This window comes from Dromaius novaehollandiae, chromosome 21 (genome assembly GCF_036370855.1).
Source record: "Dromaius novaehollandiae isolate bDroNov1 chromosome 21, bDroNov1.hap1, whole genome shotgun sequence".
NCBI lineage: Eukaryota > Metazoa > Chordata > Aves > Casuariiformes > Dromaiidae > Dromaius > Dromaius novaehollandiae.
The window spans coordinates 7,910,126-7,937,848 of record NC_088118.1 but is presented as its reverse complement, the minus strand read 5'-3'; the positions used below and the strand labels follow the sequence as shown (position 1 = coordinate 7,937,848).

At 49.6% G+C, this 27,723-nt stretch overlaps 1 long non-coding RNA gene across 2 annotated transcripts in view; it reads right to left on the bottom strand.

Moving 5' to 3' along the window:
• Nucleotides 1-27,287, bottom strand: part of LOC112981543 (uncharacterized) — an 85,974-nt gene extending 58,687 nt beyond the window's left edge. For both annotated transcript variants that reach the window (XR_003258740.2, XR_010392523.1), the window contains exons 1-2: nt 27,228-27,287; nt 14,138-14,477 (exon numbers count right to left, since the gene is read on the bottom strand). This is a non-coding gene — a long non-coding RNA (uncharacterized LOC112981543). The remainder of the gene's footprint in view (nt 1-14,137; nt 14,478-27,227) is intronic.
• Nucleotides 27,288-27,723: the final 436 nt, after the last annotated feature.

Sequence of the window (27,723 nt, the reverse complement as noted above, 5' to 3'; positions counted from 1 at the left end):
AGCTTCTGCAGCTTGCCTGGGAGACCCTGAAGACATGCTGAGCATGGACTGCATCCGCAATGCGCTTTTCCGGCACTTAGCATGAGGCCCAAACCTTGCTGGAACTTCTGGCGTTTTCCAAACGTTATTAATTATGAATATCCAAGGGAAGCTGTTTTCCACTGTTTGTTTGGCTCTGCTTAATATACACTTAGTGCTTAAACGAGAGCTGAAAGCGGGCAAGGCAGAGAGGGAGGAAAAGGGGGGGGGGGGGGCAAACACATCTGGTCCTGTAAGAAAGTAGTTTGTTGGAAGCTTTCATCATCATCTTCCTCTCAACTTCTCACACGGTTGAGTAAGAGCAGCCCATCAAGTGACCTATGGCTGGATTGTACATAGGGGACCTCTGACACTTTGGTAAGCATGTGTTTCATTTATCTGTCACCTTTGTTTACTCTCATTTGTATACTTAACTAATTGGACTTGACACAATAAGGGCATGGCCATGAGAAGCAAAAGACATTGCTTAAATATTTCATATAATGCTTAAAAAAAAAAAGAAAAAAGCGTGAGAGAGTGAAGTACTGGATCCTTCGTCCCGCTCATTTTTATTAGGAAGAAAGGAGTTTGGGAGAAAATAGCCATCATTATATCAGATTATGCATGAATGCATAATAAAACTCCTAAAGATATGTGAAATATCAGTGCATCCACTAATGGGAATTGATTCGGAATTTTATTCATTTTTAACAAGATTTAATGAAGTTTCCTTGTATGTTTCTCCCTGTGGTTCATTATTCCATTAAGTGCCATTTAATCTGGGTGATGCGTGTAGGAGATAACAGCTTGCGATGGGTTTTGTTCAACAAACTCCTCCCCGGCTCTGCCGCAGGCTGAGGGGAAGTGACAGGTCCCATCCCAGCCGGGTGGCCACCAAGGCCGTCTGCACGGGAACCGCATGAAAGATAGATGGAGGCGGCGGGTTTCGGCAGACGCGCTCCTCGCTGATGGGTCTGAAGCGCGATTAAGAATTTGAAACAGAGGTCGCCTCCATTTAGCGTGTGGGGCTCTCCTTAGTTGCGTGGCCCCCACTCACGAAGCTTCTGCTGAAAATTTAGGTTTGAAAAGATCACACGGCGGATCTAGAGGTTTCCCATGCCTCTCGCAGGACTCTCGGTTGCACCTCTGTGACTGCCCTAGATCAAACTCCATCTGCAGCCACCACCAGCCGGGCTGCGTTGTTGGGTCTCGTCCCCTCATCCCTTTCACCCGCTAATTGGGTTAAATCTTCCAAGCGGTTCGGTCTGTCCTGAACCGAATTGCTTCGCCAGCCGGGAACTCCAGCCTCAATTTCGCCATTGTTCAGTGATGGCCTTGAACTGAAGCCATTATTTTGTCCTCCCCTGGTGTTTTCTTCTTGGACATATTTATAAAGAACAAGCCGGTCCCCTCTCTGTCTCTGCTTAGTCCGGCTCTTCCACTTTCCTCTCCCGAGATTGCTCTCCATTTCCGAGGACAATGCAGTTGCTTTTTTCCGCAGCTCTTCCAGGTCCAGTTCAGCCTTTTTCAATAGCAGTGATTAAAATCATATACTGTGTTTGAGAGGCAATCTCACCTGGCTGGAGCAGAGTAACAGGAATACCTCCCCATCTTGGCTAGAAATATCTTCCATTCAAGATATACCTTAAAGTACTTCAAGCACTTAAGGGCAGCATATGGATTTCTTTTTCCTGGCCATACAACATCATGGCTGCTCGAAACTTGAGCTGCAGACCACGCGTGAGGAGCTGATACAATCGTAGAGCTTGAAAGTCGTGACGGCGCTCAGAAGATCAGCAGGCTTGAGAAACTGCAAGCCTTCTTGCAACCCAAGCTGCGCTAGCTACCTGCTGTACAGCCCGAATTAAGAAATTCATGACAAACCCGGGGCTGGGTCTAGCTTTCTGCTTGGCCAACACAGGACAAATCTGGCATCTACCTCACAGAGTAGCCTGATTTCTGTTTCTAACCTCTCAAAAACCATGTCCAGCATCTTAGCTGAGACCATCCCACCTCGCTTCAGCCATCCAAACTTCAGAGGCTTCATCCGAGTTAAGGGCTGAGCTCCTCCATTAATGGAGAGAGGGATGAGCAGCTTTGAGGGTGACTCCCCTCTTTTAAGGCAGAGGGGATGCATATTGTTTTGCACATGCCAGTCCCTGGACAGTAAACAAGACGCTATCCCTCCATTAGATGGTCAGGGTCAGAGAAGAGGAGCCCAGCCCACAAGACAAATTCATACTTCACCTGGCATTCAGAGTGAGCGGATACCGTGGTCCAAACCATTTTCTCAGCTCAGGTCAGCTTCCCAAAGCTGCGCTTAATTTGCTACTTCGACTCCCTGCAAACCCGTGTCCACAGCTGCAAAGATTTCAGCACGGATCTTGCACAAACATGCCCCAAACACAGCTACCGGGGCTGTCATTTCTCCACGTAGCCAGAATAAAACTACTAGGGACGGTCGCCTGTTGTGCATCTAATAGTAATTCAGCAGAATGCAAGCCATTTAAATGCAAAAGTTAATTGAAAACGCTGAATGACTGTAGCTGCGGGTGTGCTAGAAAGCCTGCCACCAAATTGCTCTAGGTGAGCTGACCCAGGCCAGGCGGCCTGTGGCAGAGCCAGAAATTGAATCCAGACATCCGCAGGACCGCGTCAGGCTGCGTGCCACCTTCACCCGCTAGCCGAAACTTAAAAGCGATATGTAAGGGCACTTCTGTCCCTGCAGCGATCCCAGACTCGGTGTCATACCACGGCCGGTGATGGACACCCACGTCCAGCAACTGCACCTCACCCTTCTGCTGACCAAAAACGACCCGGCGCAGCCTCACCGCGGCAGGAGGCTGTTTTGCATTGCAGCAACCTGCTGCCATAAAGGAAAAAAATCGATATAACGCAAGACAAAGGCCTTTGGATAAAAAGGGAAGAATGATTCACTTTATTCTACAGCGTTTGCCCACCCCCCTTCTGTCTAACCTGCTGGCACGCGAAAGCCAGAGAGCAGCGCTGGAACCTGTCCAGTAATTACAGTGATCAGGAGAATTGAAATGTTTTGCAGAGCTCGCCCGGCTTTTATAGGTGAGCTGCGGAACAAGACAACTTGGAAGTCTCCCCGCCTTCAACAAAGATGCCATTTCATTATTCAAATGAGCAGGTACCATATAGCGGTGATTACCCAGCTGGTAGCTGGCTTCCTCCGCCGCTTGAATCCTTCAGGGGATTTTGCAGTCGGATACCCAGGGAAAGGGGAATAACGGGCCAGGCAACAGCTCCGCCAGTGGGATATGCTTGGGATTGGAGGCCAGGAGCAACGTCCCCATACCCACCGCTTTCATGTCCCACGCTACTAATATGTGGGATGCTCCAGGCACGGCCCGCTGTGCTCTCCTTGCGGAGGTCCCAGAAATGCCTTACAGGAGGTCGGCATCGCTAACGCCATGGGGAAACTGAGGCAGGGAGAGATGAACCCCTACTCAGAGCTGGCTCTACCAAGAGATGCGATAAGGGACAGTCAGATGGGTCAGTCTGGCCTCCAGATGAAAAGCTCTGCCCACCAGGACAGGCGGGAAGGTGCTGGTGGTGAGGGGCGATCCATGCGAGATGCAGACTTAAGCCCACGCCTAGCTTCACCTCTTTATCGAGCAGCATCACACCAGCAACGAGAGAAGAGCGAGAAGAAGGGAAATGTTATTTAGAGGAAAAAGCATTAAAAAAGAATCACTTCTCCTCCTTAAGTAACGACCGTGGAGTCTGAATCCTGCTCATCATTTCAAACTGCTGACTCATTTACCACTTGAAATGAATTGAGGGCTGTTAAAGGTTTTATAGAAGATTTCATTAAATATGTATTGAGCCGGCTTAAGATGGAAATTGTTATAAAAGCTGGCACGGGCTCAAAGAGCCAAATGTTTCAGTTTATTACGGAGATATTTTACTCCTGCCTCTGGCCAGTGCCCTGTTTAGTCCGCTGTACGTTGTTAGGCCAAAATAACCCATCTTGTGAAGCAGACCGGCTGTCAGTCCCGCATCTCGGCCCATCGAGGGGGAGCGCAGAGCTGGCACAGGCTCGTTCGGGTATTACACGTTTTGGGTATTTTGCAGTCCAAAGCAAAAGAGCTTGGCCAATGCAAGCAGCTCCTGCCAGCTCCAAGCATCTCCCTGGACCTTGGGCTCATCCATAAACTCCCTGGCCAGGTCGGGGGACACAGAGGTGTCCAGCTCTCAATTTTATCATCTGCTTCGGAGACATCTGACTGAAAGATCAGTGCCTAACTCATAGGTGCCTTCATCCTTTCCTGGACCCGAGGCACCACGGCTGCTCCCGGAGGAAACGGGAAGACCTCGCTGGCAAGGACGACAGCACAACGACTGTGTTCGAATGAACCGGTTTGTCAAGATCAGGGCAACATTAACGTCCCCCCAGGCTAAGCACAGACGTGTTTCCCCTATAACATGATCGCGACAATTAAAACAACTGTACCTGCATTTATCATATTGATGGGATGAAACATGCTCGGTTGCACCAGGGCATTTTTGCGAGTGCATTATTCATGGGCCCTAAAACACCGCAAAACGATTTCCATCGCGCTTCGCGAGTGGGTGTGGGACGAGAGGGGCTGCTGAAAGAGGAGGAACGTCTGCCCCGGCATCCCTAACACAACCGTCAGTCTGCGCGCCGGTGATACATTACCTATCCGTCTGCCTACGCGGGAGAGACTGGCATCTATCAGATCCTGAATATCTTATCTAACATCAAAGTGAGAAGCTCAGCAAGGTGCAATACTTCAGGTCCCACAGTCCTCTGTTAGCAGGAAAGGGAAAGGGCCTTTTGCTGCGACACTGAACACAACTAAGCCACGCATTTCCCAGCCACAGATACACCCCCTAAACCCACGTAGCACTGGATACCATTTTAGGCCCATCCTTCTGTGTCTTGTGCTAAGACAACATTTCAGGGCTGTCCCAGTGGGTGCCAATCCAGGAAAAATCACTCTTGGAACAGCAGATAAGTTCAAGGTCCGTAGAAGCTATGTGAATCGCGTAGCATCTACAGGGTTATGTTTTATCCCAGGTCCTAGTGCTCTGAATGTCCAAGCTATGAATAAACCTATTTCCACTTGAGCTCCCCTCTAGGCTCCCTTAATGGGGAAAGCCAGGCATGGACTAGAGGCAAGAGCATGGTGAGACCTTGTGCCATGTGTCCCATGCCAAAGGGCAGGAGAGCCATACACAGACCAGCATGCATAACTTCACCTCAAAGATTAGGGCACGCTTTCTTAGGAAAGAGCTACAGCCAATGCGAGTGTTTAATGGTAAGGGCAAAGGTACCTTCACACATCCCCAGAGTCTCTTTAGCTCCTATGCCTTGAAACGCCGCTCTTGCGACGCACCAAGAAAGCTGCATGCTCATTTCCTTCTTGCATCTCCTCGCTTATCTCTTCCAAAAACCCTAGAGAGAATGTAAAAACACAGAGAGGTGCGAACGGAGCTGGGAGAGGATTCTCTGCTGGAAAAAATAGGCGATGACACATCGATGCGGCACGCAAATGTGGCAGCCTCCTCTTTAAGGAGAGGATGGAGCTGTGACTAGGTGCCAACCCAGGGGCCAAGAGCGACGCAGGTAACCTGCATGCTTCGCTCCAGCTTTTTTTCTAGCAAAACTGGTTGCGCTCACACAGTGATTGCACAGCCAGAGTCAGCACACCAGCAGCTGTAAATATGTCCATCTCCACTAAAAACGAACCAAGCCATGCTAGTTAGCCCAAGAGGAAGATATGGTGCATCCCCCCCCTCCATTTGTTTTCCCCCCATGGCAATGCCCCACGCTATAGACCTGCATTCATTACTGCCAGCCCTCACAGCAGGGCTACAGGCCCCTGCTTTGAAGCGGCCGGCTGCTGATTAGGGATTTTTGCAGTTGCTTTGCTTAGCTCGAGATGGTTTTTTTTAAAAAAAGGCACAAAATAAGTTCCTTTGCCTTTTCTGAACCTAATTGCTTCACAGTGGAAAGAGGCAAGCTGAGCTGTCTGAGTTTCCATTTATTGGATCCTTTTGATTCTTGAACATCTACCTGTAACATTAAGTACACCTTCTCATGTCCCTACAGTCCAGTTAACGCAACAGAACATGAGAAGCCTTCAGCTTCTCTTTCAGCTTGTAACCAGATAAAAAAAACCCACCTCTTCTTGGGAAAGGTACACAAATGTATAAGCAACACATGCAAAGATCCTACAAAGCACAGGAGCCCCATGAATGAGAAGGGCAGGGCTCAAGGGCAGTTGCTGCTGTTCTTGAAGCAAAATGTTCAAATGCAAACCACTCTGGAAGGCGCAGGAGAACAGAAAATGATAATCTTGCCCTCTCCTTTCACTCTTCTTGTTCGTAAGTAGGGGCGAGGATGGGATCTCAAGTTTCTCAGCAAGGCGAGATTCACTGCTCTCTCTCTCTCAGCTGGGAAATACTGCCCGTGGCAAAACCAGGCTCCATCCCTCGTCCTTGGCTAGTGCCGGCTCGGTGCAGGTGACCGAACCATTTGCTTGGGGACATCCACCCGTCCCGTCCCCACACACGGAGGTGAGCTCTCCTCGGCCAGCCTGTTTCTGACCTTCAGGAACATACACGGGGCACTCAGGGACCAGCATCCTTCCAGGCTCCCCCCACCACCGCAGTCCCCACCACCCTGCCGAGACCTTCCCCGCCAGCATCTGCAGTGACAGATGCAGCAGCAAACGAGGAGCTTTTTGAGGCTGATGAAGGTTGTTTGGAGTCTGCATGAGGCTTCAACAAGATCTGTAATGGCATTAGCCGCAGAGAGAGAGGGCTGTAGACAGCTGGCAAATGCATGCCGGCATGACGGGATCGCTGTAGGAACGGCGGCACGGCCTGACAAGGCAAGCGGACGGGGAATGGAGAAGAGGAGAGAGCCCCGAGTCATGGGGATGCCCAAAGAAATGCAATGTGAGAGAAGGACAAAGCTGGTGCTGATGCCCTTGCATGAAATAAAAGATAAATATCCTGTGAGCTGGCCATCTTGCTACCTCCAGGGCTGCAAAGAAACCCTCAGACCTTCCTGAGAAATCATTTAAAAACCTGCGAGTCCCAGAGAGTGTGCAGGGTCTAATGGCAGATGTCTCCACTGCAAAACCTATTTGGCCTTTCTAAAGCCATTTGAGAAGCAAGAGGAGAGCTCCGTGGCAGCTGTCAGCTCCCAGGCTCTAACGAAACATGGCACCAAAAAGTCCTCGCCTAAATGCCTTCCCATTTCATCTGATTAATGCCTGCACAGCAGAATTCAGCAGCGGCTCATTACAGATGCCTGGGATCAATGTGGCTTGGGCTGTATTTGACCATCCATCGCATCCCTGGTATCTCGTGGTCTTTCTTTGCATCTCTGCATTACAGCTGTGCAGTGGAAGTGGGCAGAAGAGAGCCCAGCCGGGCAGAAAGCATTTTGTTCTCTATTTTACGCCTGCTGAGTCGAGGTGAAGGGCTCAGATGCAAAAGCAAGTTCTTGCAGACCAGCGCATTGCCCCCGGTCATCAGCCGTATGAGCTGGCAGCTCCGATTTTTAGCTCGCCCTTAATTTCTAGGAAACCACGCTTGTTGTGTTATATTTGGCTCTCACGTCCCTTTAAGGCTGTCCTCTCTCGTTCAGCTATCATCGAGGAGGGAGAATAAACCAAGTCACCCATTGCTTCTTCTGGGAGCCTGGGCTTTATTTATAGCCACAGCCCAGAGCAGAGATGAGCAATCGCCCGCCCAGGGCTATCCCCGCTCCCGTCCCTGAACCTCAGCCCACATGGGTCAGCTTACAGAGATTTACTCACGGCGGGAGCTCTTTTCCAGAGTCCTTCCAGCCTCCCAAGAGACATTGCTTTCGATTCGGTGGCAAAAACACCGGGGTCCTGCAAAACTGAACAAACCCAACCAGCTGTGGGCAAACAACAGGGCGCCGGGTGACTCCTCAATATCCAGGGAGCCTAAGGGAGTTGCTAATTCATGGTTTTCCTTTGCATGACGAGTGGATGCTTGGTCAGGCTCATTATTTATTGCTGTGGCCGGAAAGTCTGGCAAGGGCTCGAGCTCCCAGTGTCAGATGCCCCGACTGCATTTTGCCTGTGAACAACACGCTGCTCCGAGGTCCTTCCCGAAGGATCGCAAGGCAAATCCTGTGGCCGGGATCGCGCGTGGGGCTTGCTGCTTGATTGCTAGGGAGCAGGAGGGTTGTCTGGGTGATTGCAATGGATTTTATGATGCTAAGTCAAGGATGGCAAGACTCAGTTAATTTGCCTTCGGAGGTTTTGGGAATCGTGTAGGTCACGGCCTTCCCCTGCAACCGTCAGACCTAAACACGCATTGCCTGCTTAACAAAAACCGAGATTTTGCCCTAATGACATACCTCCGGGAGCCAGGGCTTTCCAGAACAAACCAAACCTCGTGGGAGTCACGACAAAGCTGCTGGTGCTGCACGGCCGCGCCGGGCAAGCGAGCATCGCTCTCCTCGCGCAGCCGGCTTGAGACGGGGCTGCCCATGCGGGAGCGCGCGGCTCCTGCGTAATGAAGATTAAACACGTACAAAGTTTCAGTGATGTCTCGTAATTTCCTCCAGGGCACATTAGGAGGAGAGCGCTGGCAAATTCTGCTTTGATGAGGAAATGGTTACCCAGGGAGCCTGCCGCCTCTCCGTCGCAGGTTTAAGAATAGTTTAGACAAGCAGCTGTCACGAATAGTTCAGGCAGAGTTAATGGCCTGGGGACAGGAGTTGGGATGACACGACTTCTCCAGCCGCGTTTCAAAGGATGCCAGGCAAAGCTGAGCTTGAGCTTTTCTTGGAGACCAAGCACCGGGTTTTAATGCAATGGGAAACCAAGCTGAGGTGGTGCCTTTTTATTGTCTGTATTAGCTTTTTGGACTGGCTTTGAATTTAGAAAGTAGCCCAGCTGGTGAGTTGAGCTGCGGTTGTGTTCGTTCCAGTCCCCATTGCTGGCGGGGGAAGCTCCCCTTAATCCCCATCCTGAAGCATTACATTGGGTCAAAATACGTGTCCGAGGTGCTCCCTACTCTTTGGCTTAAAAGACTTCTCCTTGCGCACAGCAGAGTGTTTTGGATAAAGCACCTTCTTTCCGCTTGCTGCCTGTGCAGCTTGCAGGGAGGCACCCCAAGAATTAGGGTCCATAAAAGTAGAAAATATTCCCCAATAACTTGCCAAAAGGGCTTGACCTTGGCAGGCCAGGAGCACTTCAAGAGCAAGAGAGGAACTTGGTCCCTCCTGTCCAGGCACTGCTAAGATGCCAGTGACGGCAATTAATGCCTGTTGCCTTATTTACTTCCTCCAAGGACCCCAATTTGGATTGAGCCACAGGCAAAGTTTTGTTGTGGGGGATAGTGCTTCTAATTTCAAGGCACAAATCTCTTCCGCAGTTATCAATGCAAAGACTCTTACAGTTAATTGCAGCTGGCAGTATCTCTGCCTCCACATGCCGAGGCAGGGCCGCTATCGCAGGGTTAGCAGGGTTTCTCCGCGAGAAAATCTTATTTGATCAGAAAACGCACGGCCAACAACATTTCTCTATTTTATTGCGAGGATGGATTGAAGCCTTGGCCCTATTAAGCTGATAACAAACTCGACTTCAGCAGGGCCAGGGCTTGCATCAAAACGTCCGCAGAAATAGCCCACGAAGATTTGGGAGCCAGTTTTTTTTTTTTACAGCAGCAAAAGCCAAGACGTCCAGGCGTAAGCGAGGCAGACGACAACCTGCTGGAAAGCACCAAGGGACCTAAATAGCCTCCAACCTGCCAAATTCTCCCTGGGGTAAAAAGCTGTGGGGGGATTTGTCTTACCTCCATCCATTGAGCCCGGCACAGCCCCAGGCCCCTGCACGGCGTGCGGAAGAAGCCAGCCAGCTTGCAAACTCCTCCTGCTTCCAAGAGCCCTCCGATACCGCTGCGGCTCGGAAAAGAAAGCTCGTTTGGCAGGTGCAGCCAGACAGCGAAACAACTGCTGTCCATCTGCTCCTTTGCTCAGGCTTGTATTTTTAATTGCATCTTCAGGACACAGGCGCAGCTCGCGGTCCCCCCAGCCACAAATAATTTTAATTAAAGTTGGCTCCTCCGTGGTTTCTCTCTCCAGGCCTCGGGCAGACAGGGCTCTTGCGGATTTTTCCTCCTCGGGTCTGCTTCCTAAGGGTACGTGGCTTGCAGGAGCAGAGCTGGGTGTGTGTGCATGCAGGACGTCCGTCTGTCCACCGGCTTCCTCCCTAGCTGCTCTGCAACCCGTTTTGGCCCATTTCAAACAAAATCTGGCGATTGCCTCGAAGTTGCCCCATGTCACCACGTGAATCCTGGTTTTGCTAGACAGCCTCGGCTCCACGGAAGAGCTCACGCATCCCTGGAAAACCAGCTTCATTGGGTCCTCATTCAACTCTTTTCTACAGCCAAAACGATGGGGGAAGTCAGGCTGAAGCGCTGAACAGTTGAGGCACCGTCGTGAGACAGCACCGCTGAGCAGAAGAGGATGACATTTTGTTTGCTGCCCTGTGGGGATCTGGGTCCCCATCTCCGATGCTTCAATAAAATGCAGAATTTTGCAAACTAAAGGGAAGAATAAACACCCTAGGTTTGCTTTGCTGGATGCTGTGAGGTGACAGCTATAGATAAGGATGCCCCAGCAAGAATCCCAAAGATTTCTTTTAATCTTCCTAGTTTTCTCCATGAAAAAATGAGCAAGGTTACATGAAGAATGGCCTGAGTGTGTAAACCCTCTAGGAAGATCCATACTGTTTCTCTGCATTGCCTAAGGAGGGAATGAAAGTCATTTCAAATAAGAGCCATTTTCCTTTTTTCACATTGAAAGAAGCAAAAAAAAAATATATGTCCATTAGAGGAAAAGTGACATGGGCACCTTATCATGAGGGGAAGCGGTATTGAGCCCAGCGTGGAAGGGAGATTATATACACTAAATTCACAGAAAACCTGTTGTCGCGGATGCAGATTTCACACGCTACGGGCATAAATCCTCAAGAACGATGCTTGCAGCATCGTTGTGACTGTCAGATTACCTTCGCCTGATAACATCCTTCAAAGCCTCCGAAAGGAAAATTTCTCCCCGGAGCAAGCCGAGCCGACGCAATCCGGTGGGGACGGATGCTCCAGGGAAGCTGCCCCTGGATGTGCCATGTCCTAGCCCACGTGCGCAGGGGCAAGGGCACGGGACGGGTGTTTGCTTCTCCCCGGCACGCCGGCCGCCGCTTCGATTCGAGTTTCAAAACCCCACCATGAGGCAACGGGGGAGAAAAGCAGAAAGCGAACATTTCCGATAAGCTGGGTTCAAAGGCGAAGCATGAAATTGGGATGAATGTGGAGCCAAACTTGTCCCGTCTCTGCTCAGAAATAGGAAACGAATGCAATATAGATTTCATTTAGATTTAAGGAGTTGTTTTGTGTGCATATTAGAAAACACCGTGGTTATTAATTCTTTCCCTTTTGGGATTTTAGCCTGTTTGTTGTTTCTTTTTCTTTAAGCGTACACTTTCAAAGTCAATTTAATCCAGGTGGAAGGTGTTGGCTTGACAGATTTTAGGCTTGAATTTCTTCATTTACATGCAGCAAGAGCACTGGGCTGGGAAAGGTAAACTTCCCATCTGCGCTAAGAGACATGAGCTGGGAAAATGAGACAAGAAAAGGCACATCTGCAGGTCTGCAAAGCCCGGGAGTAACGTGAGCCATGGACACGCCAAACTCACCGTATTTGGAGTTTTTTGGAAAATCCCAGGATCTAACTTCCTGGGGCCGGGAATGCATCTGCTTTATGATTTTTGATTTCTGCAAAGCCAGCCTGAGGTATTCCTGATGTTTTCGGCAGGTTGAAAAAAGGAGCAACTAAACTGTGACTGTTAAGGATCCCCTTTACCTCTGTTTCCAGATCTTTTTGCTGAATGCTGACCGCGCGCTGGCCTTCTGAACGAGCAGGGGCCCTTAAACTCAGTTGTCTTTGGGTTTATAAAAGGAAAGGCAGGCCAAAGGCATATTCCTTGCTCCCCCCTCCTTCCCCTGACCTCCTCAGCCTCCGTAGGTTATGCAGTAAGGAGCACTCTGGATATAAATACATACCAGTCCCTCGGGAGCACATCGCCAACAGTTTCAGTGCAGCCGAGCTCCCAAAGTTCAGAGTTTAATGCAAAAGTCTGAGGTGACCGCAATTTACTCTAAATTGCTTCGCTTGACCCCGCGCCCCGGGCAAATTAGTGCCGGAGAAGCCCTGGATCAGCAGTGGCGAAAGGCACGGAGGCAGACGGGAGTGCCGCGGTGGGAGACGGCTCCCTCTCCCCAGCAGCGATGCCCACCGCGAGGGATAGAGCTGGCACCACACTTGGGATTTAAGTGCCAACACCACGCCGCTTTCCCAGGGCTTTTCCCACAGCATCTTTTGCTGAGTGCGGGGATTTGCAAGAAGCAAATCCCCGCCAAGCCCCCGAACCTCGCCGCATCCCACGGGAGCCCTGAACCAGGCACGGTTTGGCCCCAGCGCCAGCTTTCCCGGGCGGCAGATGGGTGCCCAGGGGCACAGCTGACTCGGATGCCCATCTTCCTCTCGCCGGGGAGCCCTGGCTGCCCTGCCAAGGGCGTTGGACGGTTGAACTCCCGTCTCGCTGCTGCGGGGCCCCAGAGCTGCAAAGCAGCTGCATCGAGCGCTGGGAATATCCGCGAGCCTCCCGCTGATTCACAGCTCAGCCGAAGCTGGAGGAGGCTCCGCGAGCATGAGCCGGGCAAAAAAAATAAAGTCGAATGCAAGTCGTCACTGGCAGAACAGCCTGATTTCTGACTGATGCAAGCTGGCACGCTTGTGCCCACTGCAAGGGACCTGAATTACGCTGCTGATAACCCGTGCCACGATGCCGGGAGCGGGGTCAGGTCTGACCCCTCTCAAGCACTTCATTTTCCTCTTGTCTTTTGCTAGTTCAGTTCTTGGAGGGGGGGGTAAAGGTTGCTTTGACCTCAGCTGTGCCTCCAAGGGCAAATTCTGCCTCTGCCACAGCCAGCCTCTGCGTCTGGCCACTTTGCTTGCACTTTTAGCCCTTTCTCTTCTGCTAAGTAATCAGCATGAATTAAAAAACCTCGAACCTTTCCAGCAGAAATATTCGGGTTTCCTATATGTGCTCAGGAGCACTGAAAATTGCTGCTGCTTTGAGGCTGAAGCCATTCACAGAAACACACCCATTTCATCAGCAAAGCTCCCAAAACCCAGATGGACTTTCTAGGTCAAAAACTAGAAAAGAGAGATACTTGGATGAAAGCTGTGAATGCAGCTGCACTGAAACTAGAAGTCCCATCAAAGCCAGGCTTGGTGACAGCATTCATGGATTGAAGAGAGTCACATGTTTTCATGAAACCTGACTCTCATTCCTGGCCATTTCTCATAATCAAACCTTCCTCTCACTGCTTTGTCTGATTGTATTGACGGGATGGTGGTGCCTGCTGCCAAGAACCACACGTGCACACAGCCCGAGGACCACATGCCTCCGTCCCTGCGACACCCCGAGATCTGCTCGGAGACGCACAAGTCTCCACGGGATGAAATCCCACTTGCCAGCAACCCGCCCGATTGAAATCCTGGTTCAAACGAAGGCCCTGGGGCTTCGATTTGGTCTGGCCCGTGAAGGAGCTATGGATTAGCGCTGCGGCTTGATCTATTTGCTCCTGACAACCTCCTGCAGCACGTCAGTTCTTTCAGATGGGAAGTGTCTGACTAAAACAGAGTGGATGTTCACACCGCCGTTAGAGGGATAGCGACCCTGTAAGTCAAGGTAATCAATGGAGGCGAGGACATGATTTGTCTTTTCATGGAGGTCCCAACTTGCTTACATGAATTGCTCCCTGCAAGTTTTACAAGGTTTAAGAGGAAGGCAAACCTCACCCCGCGTCATCTACACCGCTGCATCCACCAGGAGAGCAACATATCCCCCCTCTCGGCCTGCTGGAAACCCACCGGCTCAGCTGACATTCCCAGCTGGCATCTGCAAGCTCAGCTCCTGCTCATCACACTGCCTTCACGCGCAGTCATTAGCAATTCCGCTTTGGGAAGCAAAAGAATGCAAACGAGGTAATTAGGAGCTGCACTTACCTTTCCAACCCCGGCGCAACACGTCTGCGTTATGCCCTGCTTGTCCGTTGCACTGGAAAGCGTTGGAGCAACGGAAAGGGACTGCGCAGGTGAAGATGGTCCAGCTCATGAAAAGTGGGGAAGGTCACTGGAAGAGTAGTTAGTGCTCGGCTTTGAGTCCTTCCTCCCACCACCAAACGTTAGGTGTCTAAGAGCGGGTTGTCCAAGTCCAACGTGCTCATCTAGGTTATTCTCAGAGTCAAGGAAGGAGCGGTATCATGGCGGGGGCATTGCCATCCGAGCCCCACGTAGAAGTCACATCGTCCTGTTCTTACTCCGATGAATCCCGTCCTCAAGGCATCTGAAAAATAGACATCCAGTTCTGAGCTGCAAGCTCCAGTGGCCAAGGGCAGCTCACTGACCTCTCTGAGGATGAGATGAATCGCCTTATCTCTCTCCGCTGACTGTAAAGAGCGCTTATAGCAAGCGGGTGACTGAGTTTGACTCTGAAGTACAGGCAAGCAAATCCCATTCTTTTGGAGAATATGCCACTCATGTTTTACCAACCTCTCGTGCTTCGAGAGCGCAACAAGGACCATTCAAATCCCCACCCAAATCAGCAAAACCCCGCTCTGGATTTTCCACTTTTCCACCGTATCTGTGATGATCCAGATCTTGGATCTCTAGACTTCAGCACTGCTCCTCGTGGCACGAGACACTCCCTACCCGCCCGGGGATGGCTGCCGTGCCCGCGCTTAGCGCAGAAGGATGCACGAATCCCAAAGCTGATTTTCTTTTTTTTTTTCCCCCCCTCTGCAGAAAGACTTCCTTAAGCACACACTAACACTTAAGGCAGCGCCAGTGGAAGGAGAGATACTAGACCGATTGACCTGTCCGCTTTATCTAATTTGACTTAAATGAAGCTGTTTGAAAAGGAAACAGATTTCCCAAGCTTTAGGAATACGGAGAATGACAACAGATGCAGAAACACATCCCGTCTCAGCCCAGCAAAGATTAACATTATGGCTAGATTATATCCTGGCCCAGTAATAGGGTTATGTCTGTTCCCGCTGCAGTATTTTAGAGGAGGAAATCAACATCAGGAAGCAAGTCTTAATTTGCTAATAACAGGAAAGCGAGTGGCGGACCAACCAATCTCGGCGACGCTGGCGGGATTCAGCGGGATTTAGGCAGATTAGAGCGCGCAGCCGTCGGGTAGCAGATGGCATTTCCACGTACTACATCAAAATGCAAAGTTAGTTAATGAATTTCTGACACGGAGAGGCTCAGGGCCGCCATTCCACGAAAACCTTGGGCTGAAACGGAGCAGAAAAACGGGAATGGAGGCAGGCAGGAAGGACCGAGGTCTGCTAATTCCCGCACCTCTGCCTCCGAGCGCACGGCTGGGAGATCGCGAGGAACTAGGCGCTGTCAAGGGCAAAACTGACGCCTGCTCATTGGAAATGCAATTCATTTTATTACCCATTTGCTCAGAAACGCTTTCCGTTATCTGGGGCCAGTGGATGTCTCATAAGGGTGATAACAGGAGCTTTTTAGAACTGTGTAAAGAATAATTCTCCATTTGCCAGCTGACCTGGAATATCAAGGGAGAGGGGAAAAAAAGATTATTGATCTAAAATAGCCCTCTTTTGGTCTATTTTATAACAGCTGGAAGGGGGAAAAAAGTGTTCTCAGTTCAGTGAACGACAGGGGGGTACAATTTATTACCTCGATTCGTTTCTGTTTAAACAAGTGCAGGTCTTCTGCAAGAGAGGCGCCTCTCCAGAATGGTCAGAGCAAAAAGACTTCATCTAAAAGGGGGGCAGGGGGGAGCTCTGCCTTTTTCCAGCTGAAGTTATATGGTGAATATTTGTTTTAGGACTTGGTTTAGGATTTTAGGTTTAGGTTTTAGAGGGGAAAGGGAAACTTTTAGGAGCCTTTCCCTGAATGCCTTTTTCCCCCTCAGAGTCCAGTATTCAATGAGTTAATCTCCAGCGTCCCGTTTCCAAGCCCAGCTGATATAATAGTCCATCAGTGAAAAGGGAAGAAGTGGCATGTTATTCAGTTTACATAACAGCTTGAATAGCCCAAGCCCTATGCAAGCCATTACAATTACTGTATTATGTATATTGGAGTATCCTTATCACACCAACTCCCACACAGAGGTGGGAACATAACCAATTCTTTACTTGGTCTTTAGCACTGCCTGTCATAACGAGGACAGTTAATTAACATGACCTTTTCGTTAAGAAGGAAAAACCCAGAAGATCCCAACTTCTCTGCGCTTGCTTTCAACAGAACGAAATGAAACCAAAAATCCGCTAATCAACAAAGCCAAGAAAGAAAATTCAAGTACTCTTTTCCTCTATCCTTCTGAAGGCCAGAGAAAAACGAGTGCGAAAAGAAAATCCATGATAAATAGAGCATCTCCACAACAAACAATGGGGAACCAGAGAACATGGTCTCAGGCCTTAGCAATAATCACATGGTTTCCACAAGCAACAAGCCTTGAGGGAGACCTTCAGAAAGAGTGATCTCAGCTTTAATGAAGGGCTGGAGAAAAGGAGTTTGCAACCGTCTGATCAATAAAACACAGGCTCGCACAGCGATCTGCAAAATGTATGCTAAAAAAAGGGGAACGAGCAGGTAAATCAGGCCCTGGAGAACCATGTGCAAGCTGTAGCTTACAGATCACCTGGCTCCAAACGAGATGCTCCAAGCAGAAACAGGTCCATGGAGGGAGGAGAAAGGGGGACTATTCTGCTCTGATGGGTGCTATTGCCAGCTACAGTAGGTTCGAAGAGGCTGGTACAAGAAAGAGGAAAAAAACTGATTTTCATCCTAGTTCTTCTGGGAATGGCTCAGTCTAGTTCTCTCACTCACCCCAAAGCCATACACCTGTGGCCTTAAAAAAAGCAGATATTTAAAGTCACTGAGTCAGGGGTTGGGCTGGAGAGGCAGCAAGAACCACTGCATCTCTGGGGAGGCTTTACACAATCACTTCATTAGACACGGGCAGAGCGCAGACACTGCATTGCTGAGACACAGCAGTTCTTTCTCCTACGTTTAATGTCTTTTTGGATCCTTACAGCTTGAAAACTTTCGTTATGATGTTTATTCGGCAAAGCGCATCCTTGATTGTCAAAACCGGAGCTGACCCCTCCGTGTTGGGTTGGGCTTGGTGAGACCTGGAGCTGGCTCCCATCTCAGAGCTTTGCTCTCGCTGCCAGTCACAGCTTACTCCAAGCATGATATCCGATGGGGCACTTGGAAACCTCCCTCAAGACCTGCGGGACCACCACAGAGCACAGGTATCTCCATGCATTTTCACTCTCATCTCCACCCAAAGGACTCCCACATGTTTCCTGGGAGCAAGCAGCCACTTTGAACCCACGTGTGCAGTTTAAGCAGACCCAAAGCCATCGCTCCCCTCCCAGCTGGCTCCATGCTCTATTTAACTCATTTCTAAATATACCTCACATAGCCTTGGCCTGGCAACATATCACTTGTATGACCACAGGCAAGTTATATAATGTTCTCGCCTTGGTTTCTCTGCCTCTGCTCAAGCATGGCCAGAGCAGCACATATTGTCCTCCAGCTCTTAGCTTTACTCATAAAGCAAATAAAAAAACATTGAAAATGAGACCTGGGCATTTTTTTGTTTCAGACAGTAGTAAATTTACCAGGAAATACTGCCAGGTAGACCAAAAAATGCTCATTCTGAATGCACGGCACCACCAAAGCCTTATAGACAAGAACAACGCGAGGAAGACATTGGCCACATTGAAATGCATTATTTTTACACCACTGACACATGACTTCTGGCTTTTTGAGTTGCAGTGCTGCTATTTTGCTTCAGAGTGGACTAATAACGGGATGAGAGAAGGAATAGAGGAAGAATTTAAAAAGACTCACCCCTTACATCCCAAATTAACTGACAATTCAGGAAGAGACAGCATCACTGTTCTGGCCCGATTTAAAGTTTTTTCCCCTCTTTTTTTGTTCCAGGAAATGGACTCCATCATTCCTGCATCCTTGGTAAGGGTCTGTCCTCAGCTGCCTCTGGAGAGGCAGAGCTGATGGGGCTGGGTGAAAGCCCATTGCACCATTATCAGGTCCTTTCAACAGAGACTGCTGAGAAACTCCATCGAAATGCGGCTCAGGTAGTTCACACCTGTATTTTGAGAGATGCATCTTGAATGTATACTTTACACACACACAGCTATAAATGGCAGAAACTGCTTGGAGCCCTTCTCTGCTTATGTTGTTGTAATTCATTTACCTTTATCATCCCCATAACAACCAGAACCATTAATCCTTCTGGTAGGGGAAATATAGACACTTGAGCGTATGCAAAACCTTGACCACAGCGTCTCATGTGAAAAGATGCTGACGCTCACACGCTCTCTAAGCATATGTGCGCTGACACTTAAAATCTGTAGCAATTGTCTCAGCAGCGCACAAGACCCTCACAGGACCATTTTACCTTCCTTTTTGCCTGATTAAAGGAGACAAAAACATCTATAAAGAGTCCTGCAAATACAGTCCTCTTATCCAGAAATGATGAGTTCCTGACACCGACTTGCCTTAATGCCAACTGTCCCAAGGTCAAGCAGAAGAACTTAATCCCATCTCAAACCCCACTTTTCTCTATGCCTTTACTCACAGGTGGACTTTGGTGATGCATAAGCTATTGAAATATGGCTCCTATATGAAAACAGCTTGTCTGACAGCCTGGACTCAAGTCTAAAGAGGTCTGGCTTCATTAAATTCCAGTAAACTGTTTCAGCAGCTGTAAAGTCTGTCTTGGCTTCTGATGTTGAAGATGGCAATCACACTTCATCACACCTGCTCTGAAATTCAGACTTTGCTTGTGTTTCTGGGAGTCCAACTTAATAGGAATCCATCTGTTATCCCTCCTTCTCCTCAGATTGATGTACCTTTGAGTCAGTATGTAAGCTCTACATTATACAGTGGCACAAATCTGGATCTTTCATGTTCTCCAGTCCCTCGGGGCAACCTTACGTTAAGAAGCACTTCCAAGTCTCTTCAGAGGAGATCTGGCAAAATTAGTCTTAATTTAGCCTTGGTAATCATCTTTGGCATCAGCCAGCAAAGAGGGGTTGGAAATGCAAAAGAAGAGATGCTCTATTTTTCATTATTTATTTTCCGTGGCACAGAACAGTCTTCTTTCTGCTGGGAAACTACTCAGTTGGACCCATTGCAATAAATAAGCAAAACCAAAAGTTTCTGGGGAATGTTCTGATTTGATTATTTTTGCCACAAGGAAGTAAAAAAGCCCTGCAACCCCCAGTGCAGTTTTTATTTTTAGCTTGTCATTCACTGTATTTACCACAGGCCTCTGACTGACTTCAAACCAGTGGATGCTTTTGCATGGCTTAGCTGCACCACTGAGATCCCGAGCAGCTGTTATGGGATCCCAGAAAAATCCTCCACCACCCACACTCAGCAAAGCACTTGCATAGCTTCTTAAACCCAGACCCTCAGCGCAATTTGAAGATGTTCAGAATAAGCACGTATTCAAGTAGGCTACCTCTGCAAAGCCCGGCAGGAACCGACGGCTAGCCGCCCGTGTCTGGGACGGGAAATAAGCTGGAGAAGGCATCCACCACGATGAGAAACACCCCGTGCTGATGATGCTGGGCTATTGCTGTTCATCGTTAACCACGCTCTTTAATATTCCCACTGTTGCCAGCCTGAGGAATGAACATTTCTCCCTCCAGTTCCAAAGTGATGCTCTTTGGACTACGACAGCTCTCCCATTTTTTAATTTACAGCTGTTCCCTCCTGGGATGTGCGAATCTTGGTGCAAGCTGTCATTCCTCGAAGCTTGCAACTCCTGAGCAAGTACTGCCATATGTGGGATCTGCTGGGCTCAGTACAAACAAGTCCTTGGGCCAGCTCTGCTCCACGCGGGGCTTGTTCGTGTGCTGTCCCCAGGCAGTATCCAGCTTCCCGCGCTGCCTGCGGATCCTTGGAAATTGCGTTACAACATCCCCCACCCCATCTGCTGACATGCTCCAGATGCTCTCTGGCTAGTTCGTCCTGACAGCCAGGTTCGTTGGGCGGTGATTAAAGAGCACTCTGAGCTGGCGCTTGCAACTGTAATGGAGGTACCTTTAATATGCAACATTAGGCGACGAAAGAAGAATAGATGAGTCTTATACGGGAGGAAGGGAGCTCTATATCTCTGGAGCACTGTTAGCACAAACTCAGACTACCAGGCTCAAATCAGAGTTGCCCCAAGATGCACAGAAAGCACTATGTGAAGCACCTTATAATCTAGGAGCTGTTTAAGATATGTCCAGTCTGGCTTTTTGTTTTTTCCTTCCAGAAAGCAGACAATACAGGAGTTTTCCAAGAGAAAACTAGAGTATCATTAGTTCCTTGGGCTATAAGTAGATGATCGAAATGCAGTGGAGCTTTGGCCATGATGGCTAGAGGGCTTCAGGGCATAAAATAACATTGCTTGGACACCATACCAGGCAAAACTTCTGCACTTCATTGCCTTATTGCTAGAGAATTAGTTAAATCACCTCAAAATGGGCAGGCTGAAGCAGCAGCCGGCATTTGGGCATGCTGCGAGCACTGGCTCTGGAGCGCGGGGAGCCCCAAGGGACCATCCCTGGTGCCTCTGCACAGAGCATGGTCCATCCTGCTGCAGAAACTCAAAAACAAATCAGCTGAGGAAACCCCACCGCAGAGGCAGAGCCATGGACCTGGCAGCACCAAGTCAAAGCCATGCAAATAAGTATACCAACCCCTTGCCAACCAAGGGGTTTTTTTTTTTTAAGCTTATTCTATCTTCCTCCAGCAGCTCCCACACATGCAATCAGCTGCAACGTAAAAAAAAAAGTGATGGAGATGACAGAGAAGTAACAGAAAAACTAAAACATTTTCACAGCCCTGTCTACTGGTTTTAAGTGCAATTCACCACAGCTCAAAACTACATTATTTAGTATCAATTATCCTTCGATTGAAGCTCTGAGAGGTGGCAAGGCTAGCGTTTTTATCTCATTAGCATGTCTTCCCTGCTAACCATTTGCTGTATTCCCTCCCTTTGATCCTGCCTTTGATTATATTGTGTGACAAAAGCCCATGTAATCTACTATTATTTCCATTAATAGCGACTCTGCCCTCCTCTTTGACAAGCCAATTTATTATCATTGCAGCGTCTTTGTGCATCACAGCCAGGTTGACACCCTTTCCCCCGCCCAGGCAGTGCAGAATTGGCAGGTGTTGCTCCAGCCCCGGTGGCACGGAGACCTTGGGAGTGTTACCAAACAGGGCTCCAAATATTGACACTAATTGCAAGCGTAAGAGGCTGAGATGCTTCAGAGAGGTGATGGAGGTCAAGGAGTTTCGCTCTCCGCTCCAGGGGGACGAAATGGATAAAGACGCATAAGATCTTTACAGGGATGAGCTCATCCGCGCTCTGAGGCGTGATCCGTTTGGCTGTCTGGTGACCTACACGGCATGACCGGCTTGTGTTTGAGTGCTGGGTGAGTTGTACCTGCCACTCACTGTCCAGTTATGCTGTCCTCCTCGGCGTTCAGACACAAATCCAGACAGCAATGGAGAAAAGCCATGACCTCCATTTTTCCCTCCATTTTTCCCAAGTTAGTTCGAGAAACTTAACTTATGTACCAGGAAGCATCATTATCACTGGCTTTTCTCCACTGTTTTGCAGCCAGAAGTGGGTGCTGAAGACAGAGTGGGTCTTCGCAACCCATACTTGGATGAACAAAATCAGCTAGATCCTATGAAGACTGTCTGAATTGCCTTTGCTGTGATTCACAGCAGTGAAGCGCTCCTTCAGTCTAGGCTTTAAGACCAATGGCCTTGTGGTAGAGGCTCGATGACTGAAAATAGGGTGCCTGCTGCACAGCCACAGCCTGTTTTCCCAGGACCATTAACCAGCCCTGCCTCCGTATCTCCATCTACCTCAAGTGTAAACACCACCTTTTCACATTTAAAGAGATGCACTTAAAGTAAACCACTGGCATCATGCAAATACCAACCCAATGCCGGCAGTACCAAAGGATAATCATGGTTCTTAACATGAACACATGGTTCACAGTGCTTATTAGCCTTCCACACCCTTTGGGTCCAAGAAGGGAGCAGGAAACAAGCCCCATTTGAAGAATAGAGGTTTTTGGGTGGGAATCTGTCATCCGTGCTGCAGCACCTAATAGCATAAAGCTATTAAGAACCAGGAGTCTCATCAAAAAGTGGGCTGACACTCAGCAAAAGCTCTTCTAGGAGATATAAGCGTCAGGTCCTGTGCTGCCTCAGGTCCAGTCCTCCCCTTTCATTAAAAGCTCTCTCTGCTTTGAAATTAAAAGCAAACAAGTTGCCCAAGATGCTGAGCTCTCCTTCAGCACAAGCTGGGCTCCCATGAAGCCAAACTGGTCCAGAGCTGGTCCTGGGAGGGCTGAGCAGCCTGGAGCAATCGAGAGGAGGGAGGATTGAGGATGATCTCCCCCTTTTTGGGGTGGGGATGATTATTGCTTTCTTTTTTCTACAAGAGCTTCTTCTCAAGATGACATTCGAGTCCCCAGGAACTGCTTTTAAAAAAAAAAAAATCTTTGCTTTCCAGATTGTCTTTAATTACACCTGAAGCCAACAGGAATGGATAAGGAGGAGCCTCCAGAGAGCGAGGAGAATGTGAATAAGTTATTTATAGTCAGGCTAGCGCCGACAGAGACCTAGTACAAGCCTGAAAACCCCTTCGGTGCCGGCTATTTTAACAAGGCAAGACCAAAGCAAAGGCCCTTTTGTCCCTGCTGTCACCTGCACGTGCCAAGAGCTAATCTCCCACCTTCCCCTCGTTTCGAGCTACTTTGAAGGCACATTTCTACCTCGCGCAGGGCAGGAGCGTTCGCACGGCTGCAGCCCGATAGCAGAACGATTAGCATTCATTAAGTGCGGTCATAAATCTTGCTCTCCTGAAATAGCAATCCGGGAGCCTTCAAGGCGTCCTAACAAATGCCGTGCTTCATCTCTGCCCCCACGACGGCCCTGCCGTAGCTCACCCGCAGGTGCGGGCGCGCTGGAAGAGAGCAGGGAGGTTGTCCTTCCCCCCCATGAGAGCTGAACGCTTAGCAAAATCAACACTTGCGGCTTTCCCAGAAAGGTACTTTTGTGGAAACGATACAAACAGCACAACAGCATTTCCAGGCCAGATCTGAAGAGCATCCCGTGCAAACAGCATCCACACGCACTCCAGAAAAAAATGCAAAAAGTGCCATCGCTCTCCCTGGCGGCACACCATCCTGGCAAAGCACACCTATTGCACATCTCTATTTTATTTCTCCCCTCGCTCCAGCAATTAACATTTACAAAATGAAAGCTTTATCCCTTACATCCATCTCATCTTCAATTTAAAAAGTTTCTTTTTTTTTTTTGAATTCTGCTAACTCCTTGATTGCACCACTACCCAGCAGCATGGAGCCCCACAGACTTGCGCTCTGTAAATTCTAGGTTCAGGGTATTTTATGAGAGAAACTAAGCACAAACATGTAAATATGATAAGGAACAAAACACATTAAACAGAACTTAGTGCATGTCAAACGCCTCATGTGCCGCTCGCAATATGGATAGCACCAATTTTATCCGAGACTCCCACCAAGGAAGGGATGCACCCGTCAAGCAAGATGCTCCGGGCACATGGGGAAACCTTCGTCCTATGGTCTGTAAATCAAGACTAGGGGGGATCTTTTTATTGTCCACACAGGGAGGCTTAATAAATAGTCAAGCTGAAGGTGAATTTAAAGTGTGAGCACTTCTCTAGGACAAACTCTGGAGGTATTTTTATAGCAAAACAGAAAGGTAGTCTTTCTCCTGAATGGAACAGGCTGATTTTCTTTTTATCTTTGAAGTGTTTTTGAGGTAAAATAATTGCCAAAGGAGCTGCTCCTTTTCCCACCAGCTCCACGGAGTCATTTAAGTTTTTATAAGTGCCACTTCTATTAGAATAAAGGTTTTAATAAAAACAACCGTAACAACATTCTTCTTGCATAGTACACTCATAACCCCTAACTCGCACTCTTTATATTAACAGCATTAGCCTTTAAAATAGAGACACACGTTCCCAGTGGATCCAAAATAGTTAGAAACCATCCAGAAAGGAAAACACCAAACAACACACCTCTAGCAACACCACTGCATGTCCCTAAGGTGTGAGAATCCAAAAAAAGGACCCACTAGCCACCAGCTTGCCAGCACCTTGCTGATGGTTGCTTTGGTCCTGGGTCACTAGGACTTGCTCTTTTAGCAAAAGACTTAGCACAGGCTTAGGCACCAGGATGCTGGTAGACTCTACCTGCCCACATGGGCCATTTCTGCCTGTTTCCCTCTCAAAAAAGGAACTTCTGCCTCTCACATCTACAGAGAAGGGCACGCTACGTGCCGCAGGGCTACCTCGGACTGCTTGTTCCTAGAAAACCATTTAACCGGAGAGGCGACGTTATCAAAGCCCGTTAATTACTTTGCTCTGTTTCCATGCTACGTTTCGGCTCGGTCAAAAGCACGGCGGCACAAATCGGCACATGGGGGAAAACAGCAAACAGGGAGACTCCAGATTTGCATTCACAAAGGAAGCACTTCATAATTATTCCATTATCTGTGCATTATTTTTATCATTGAGTTAAAAGTCTTCGTTCTATTATCCAAAGTGCCAAGAGCATGTATAATAGGTGTATTCACAAACAGGGAGGGAGGCTTAAGTACTCGTGCAGAGTGAATTAAAAATGAAACCCAGGTGAACCGATCGAGCTCTATTATCTTTTGAAAGTAGGTTTTCCAGGCCTTTATAGAAAATCAACTACTCAAATGCTGTGCAGAATTGAATCCCCAGGAAAAACCAAAATCAAACTGCAAATCATTCCAAGTTGTCCTCAATAAGAGGTAGCAACTCAGTTGACCAATTTCATATTTTCCCCTTGGAAAGTCTCTCCAAAGGAGGGAGGCATTGTTTTTTTTTCCCCCATCCAACTTTTCTTTGCTTGGGGACCTGAGCCTATTAGTTTTTCATGATTAACTTCTGCAGCTCAGGGGAACCGGGCACGATATTGCCTTCGGAAGGAGGAAAGAAAAGCAAGGGGAGAACTTTGTGCCTGTAGAAAATGCTCAGGGTTTCCATTTTCACAGTGGCGAAAGGATGTAGGGACACATCCAGCTGTCAGCAGGATTTGGCCCATCCTTTAAACCTGCTGCTCTCCAACCTTCCCTCAAAGTTCCCTTGTTTATGGAGACCTCCGGGAAAAACATGGGAAACGTTCCCACATGGTCCCCAGACAGTGTTAAATGCCCCCAGGAATAGCAGGGCCTGGAAACTGCGTTGATTCCTGATCCGATCGCCAGCCACGAGGCAAAACAGCGGCTCCTCGGAAAGGCGCATCCGCGTACCCCCCTCCCAGAGCCCCCACGGGGCGAGTTATTGGAATGAATTGCCAGCAAACAAATTGGGGGGGAATTAATCAGAGCATCCCATTTTAGCATGGCTGCGAGCAGCGGGGCTGCAGCAACAGTAGAATTGATTAACTACTTATTAAACGAGAGCAGTGGCGACAGAGCTTAAGGAAAAAAAAGAAAAATCAAATTAAGGCTAGCAAGGCTTCAAGTAAAAAAATAATAATAATAAATAAATGAAAAGGGAAATGCAAGTTAATGGGAGCTTCAATCACGACGCGGCGCAAGCCACGGGAGGCTGTTACAGTGACAACCGGCACTTACTGCTTGTTTAACAGTCAGGCTGGAAAACTTCTCGCCCAGAGAGGATGTGCCCCTGCGCATGGGGTGGGGGCTCGCAAGGGGGTGGTTTTTCCCCTTTATAGAAGAAATTTTAACCAGATTCTTGACCTCATTCTGGAGGAGCTCAACAGCCTGAGCTATGCAGGCAGACAGGGTACTGCAGGGATCCCTTACGGCATTAAAAACTACACGAAAGCCTTTTTGCCGTGACCCGTTTCGATCCTCTCGCAGCTTCATTTACCGGCCCATCTGTCGCGCCGCCGAAAGCGGAGCGCTTGCATCCCGCCCGAGCGACTCTCCTCTCCCCTCTCTTCCCCACCGCTAATGCAAAAACCAGCCGATGCAGGTCGCAACAGAGCCATGCCCCTTCCCCGGGCTGCCCCGAAGCATCTGCCAGCGGCCGTGCCGAAGCAAATTCCCTCCCAGGCCGGGCACAACACGGCGGCTCCAGGTGCATAGACGCATCCCAAGCTGCTCACATCTCCACTTATCCCCGTCGCAGCTCTCCTCTGCGGCTAATTGGCACGACCTTGGGTGTTACTCCTTTTTACTGTCCTCTGACGGCTGTCTGCTATAAAGACGAATTAGTTCTTTAGGCAGCAATCAGCTTGCCTGGTTTCACCAAAATGCATCCATCCCTCTTGAAGCCTATTAAGGGCTGGGTGAGCTCGCGAGCTAATGCACGCTGCAAATCCACCACCGCTCCGGATGTGTCAAGCGCCTAAATAATTTTTGTTACTCGCTAATGAAAAAATTCTTTAGGAAAAAAAAAAAAAAGCAGGGAAGTGTCATCAATACTGATTCTGAGCTCCAATTTAATGGAGTTGCCTGCCTATATCGGTCTCCAGCCCCAACTTCTCCTGCCAAGGCCAGCAGCAGCCACGGCCGGGCTGCGACCGCATCCGCAGCACCCAGGGAGCCGGCACCGCCGTCCCCCGGCCCGGGGGCACCTCGCAAGGCCGAGGCTCCGGGGTGAGGGAGCAGAAAGGAGGGTGCAGAAACAGCATCTGGGAAACCAAAAATGCCAGTTTCCTAAGTACATTGCACAACAGGGCGTATTTGAGGACCCCCCCCCCCCATTTTCCCCCCCACACAGGATTTTACGCTGCTGCAGGTGCCACCTGCCATGGAGGGGAACAAACCCTGGCCCAGCACAGCATAACTGGTGATGGCAGGGGAGGGCCTAACACCCTGCCTCACTCCTGCTGACCTTGAGAAAGCCAGAGGCTGCCCTGAGAAAAATTCCAGCTCCCGGCTGCCTTCGGCCTCACAGGCCTCACTGAGGCCTGCGAATCCCATCGGGAATACGGCCCCTGCTGCTTCCCAAAGCCCTTACCTTAGCCTAGGAGCCTCCAGGGCAGCTCTCCACCACACCCCACACAGCTCACAGCCACCTCCACTTCCTTCCTCCTCCTTCCTCCTCCTCCGTTTATCAGCTCCCGCCCACTTCGCCTCAGGGCTGGGCCAGGCGCACCTGCGCCCTCTGGGTAGACCAGGCCTCCCGAACCGCGCCTCCAAGGGCGGCCTCCTCGCCCGGCCTTGGCCCGGCCTCCACCCGCGCACAAGCCTTGGCCGGGCTTCCCCGGCTCCGCCGCTGCCTAGCCCGGCCCAAACACTTCCCCTGGGGACAAGGAGGGGACACACTTCCCCGTGCCCAGCTGACACCCCCCTCGCCTTCGCCCCCTCGCCCTGCAGGCCCGACGCCCCGTGTGGGCCGCGTAGGCCGGAGGCCGGGGAGGGGAGGGGGCGGCGCGCGGGCCGCGGGGTCCGTCGCCGGATTAGCCTTGGCCTTTAAACGGGCCGAAAGGAAAATGGCATTTGTCTGCGGCAAA